Source organism: Neovison vison, chromosome 13 (assembly GCF_020171115.1).
Source record: "Neovison vison isolate M4711 chromosome 13, ASM_NN_V1, whole genome shotgun sequence".
Taxonomy (NCBI): Eukaryota; Metazoa; Chordata; class Mammalia; order Carnivora; family Mustelidae; genus Neogale; species Neogale vison.
The window spans coordinates 53,647,187-53,650,125 of NC_058103.1; the positions used below are offsets into that span (position 1 = coordinate 53,647,187).

The 2,939-nt window shown below is 36.5% G+C and overlaps 1 pseudogene; it reads right to left on the reverse strand.

Annotated features, from left to right (window-relative positions):
• Window positions 1-2,291: 2,291 nt before the first annotated feature.
• Window positions 2,292-2,417, reverse strand: LOC122894799 (annotated as a pseudogene).
• Window positions 2,418-2,939: the final 522 nt, after the last annotated feature.

Consider the following 2,939-nt stretch of genomic DNA (forward strand, 5'->3'; position numbering starts at 1 on the left):
GTTTTGCTGTTTTACTCTCTCTGTATCTGAGCATCGATACAACAAAGCAGCCAAGTGCATGGTCCCTCGAGACCCTGGGTATTATCCATTACTCTTTGGCTGTATGATTTTGAACAAATTAGCAGTTGCTTACCCTTTCTCTAAGCCGCAATTTTTTCATCTGTAAATCCAGGATAATAATAATAACAACAACTTCATTGGTTTGGGAGTTAATCCATTTAGTGTTACCATGGTGCCTAGAATATAGAAAACACCCAACATTACTTACAACTATTGCTTATTAATAGTAGCATTAATGAATTAGCTAAGGTCACATATAGAAGAGCCTGAGCTCAAACCCAGCTTGACTCCAGAGCCTGGGTTTTTAATGACAATACTGTTGTTCCATGTGGAATGCATGCTTTGAATGTTTCTGGTGGGGAACCAGCTGCCCTCTAGAACAGTGACTTGCAGTTATGTGTTTGTATGGTGTGTGGGAGGTGAGGGCTTAATGTGAGATGAGGAGCAGAATATGCTGATCCCTTGAGGAGACTTTTCTAAGTACACATACCTGGGACCTTTCTGAGAAAGTTTGATAAGCATTTCAGGGTAGGTTATGGCAGGGATGTGTATTTTGAATTCATTTCTCTAGGGGTCTCGTGCCCCTCTGGTTGAGAAAACTGATTTAGAGGAAGTTGCTATATTTTGCCAAAGTGGAATGAATTGACTATCAGAACTCCTAGGAATCATCCATGAAGGAAGTCAAATGAAGAGAAAGAAAAATGTTCTTAGGCTCAGTATGCCCTATAGAAACATTCATAACAACCAACACTTTTTTTTTTTTTAATTTTCACGGCCATGATTCATATTTGTGCATGCAAAACATACTCTGGCAGCCACATCAGTCTTTTTCTTTTTTTAAATTCAGCTTGTTCCTATTTAGCCAATTTCATCCTTTGGTAAGAGCTCTTTAGTTAACTCTTATAGTACCAAATCTATATATAAGTCCCAAAGTGCTCACTGCTATAAATTACCTTCAAATAGTTAATTCAGTGTCAACTGAAATGAAAGAAAGATCTTTAATGATTTTCTGGTACTCCAGCAAGATGTTGTCACATTGCTCTTTTGCCATAAATTAAAATCACTAAATCAATGCTATGTACTTAATATATAGATTTTAAACAAAAAAATGTTTACTGTAATATAAAGAGTTAAGATATAAATAGCTTAAAGCATAATAGAAGTAAAAAAGTGAGTGCATGTTAAATGGGTAATACTCACATGGGACTGACTATGGATGGGGGACTAAGTACCTATAAAATGTAACTTTCATATATATATGAATGTAACCTACTATAATCCTGTGAAAGAGGTCCAATATGCCCACTTTTGCAGACAAGGAAGTCGAAAGAGGCTAACATGCCCAAGTTGCATACCTAATAAAGTGAGGGAGCTGGAGTTTGAAGCCTGTGGTGTCTGGTTCCAGAACCCGTGAGCTTAACCTTACTGCCTCTCCCTGAACCAAAGGAGAGGAGAATGGAGAAAGAAGCTTGTGATAAACACCTCAAAGATATCAGGTGATGAGCATAAAATACTTTTTCCTCTATTATTTTTAATATGCTTTTGTTTTTCAGAGGGTTGTAACTATCTAAATTTCAGGTCTTCAAGTTAAATTTTTTCGCACAGGACACTGCATCTCTCTACCCTGAAACATCATTGCGTCATTTGGGGCATCTCTTTTTCCCTGCCCCTTCTCTCCTCCAAGAACTATAAGGCTATGCAGTAATGTATATGTGCATATAGAGGCTTGTGTTCTCTTAGGCCAACCTAATAGATCTTAAATTTTAGTTTAATTTGAAATCACCTGGTGGACTTGTCAAAATTCAAAATCCAGAGTTTCTGATTTAGCAGCCTGGTGTGGGACTGGAGAATTTGCATTCTCTGCCTTCCTCCCCCATTTCATTGATGTATAACTGACAAAATTTTCATATATTTAAGGTGGAAAACATGATGACTTGATGTACATACATACTATGAAATAATTCTCATAGTCAAGTTAATTAACACATCCATCACCTTACACAGTAACTTCTTTTCTGTTGTGAGAGGACTTAACATCAACTGTCTAAGCAAATTTCAAGTACACAATACAGTATTAACTACAGTTACCATACTGCACATTAGATCCTGAGAATTTTTTCTTCTTCTAACCGGTTTGTCCTTTTTGACCAAACTTTCCCCATTTCCACTAGCTCCGAGTAACCATGCAACCACTATTCTATTCTTCATTTCTATGAATTTAGCTATTTTTTAAAAGACTTTACATCAATAATTGATACCATATCGTATTTGTCTTTCTCTACCTGGCTTATTTCAATTAGCAATAATCGCGCCTCGGATAAACCTCATTGGCTACGATACTGCCACTGCGCAAAGCTTACCTGGCTTATTTCACTTAGCATAATGTCCTCCTGTTTCATTCATGTTGTCACAAATTCCTTTTTTAGTGGCTGAATAATCTGTTGTATGTATACCATATTTTCTTCATCCATTCATCCATTGTTTGACATGGAGGTTGTTTTCCTTTTTGTGGTAATTATGAATAATGCTGCAATGAATGTGTTGAGAAACTTGTTCAAGATAGTGATTTTGCTTCCTTTGGATTTGTACCCAGAAGTGGGATTGCTAGATCATATGGTGGTACTATTCTAGATTTTGAGGAATCTCCATACTGTTTTCCATAATTGGTACCAATTTACATTTTTGGTGTACAAGGGTTCCCTTTCCTCCTTATCCTTGCCACCACTTGTTATCATTTGATTTTTTTTTAAAAAAATTTATTTATTTATTATTAGCATATAATGTATTATTTGTTTTGGGGTGCAGGTCTGTGATCCATCGGTCTTACACAATTCATAGCACTCACCATAGCACATACCCTCCCCAATGTCCATCACCTA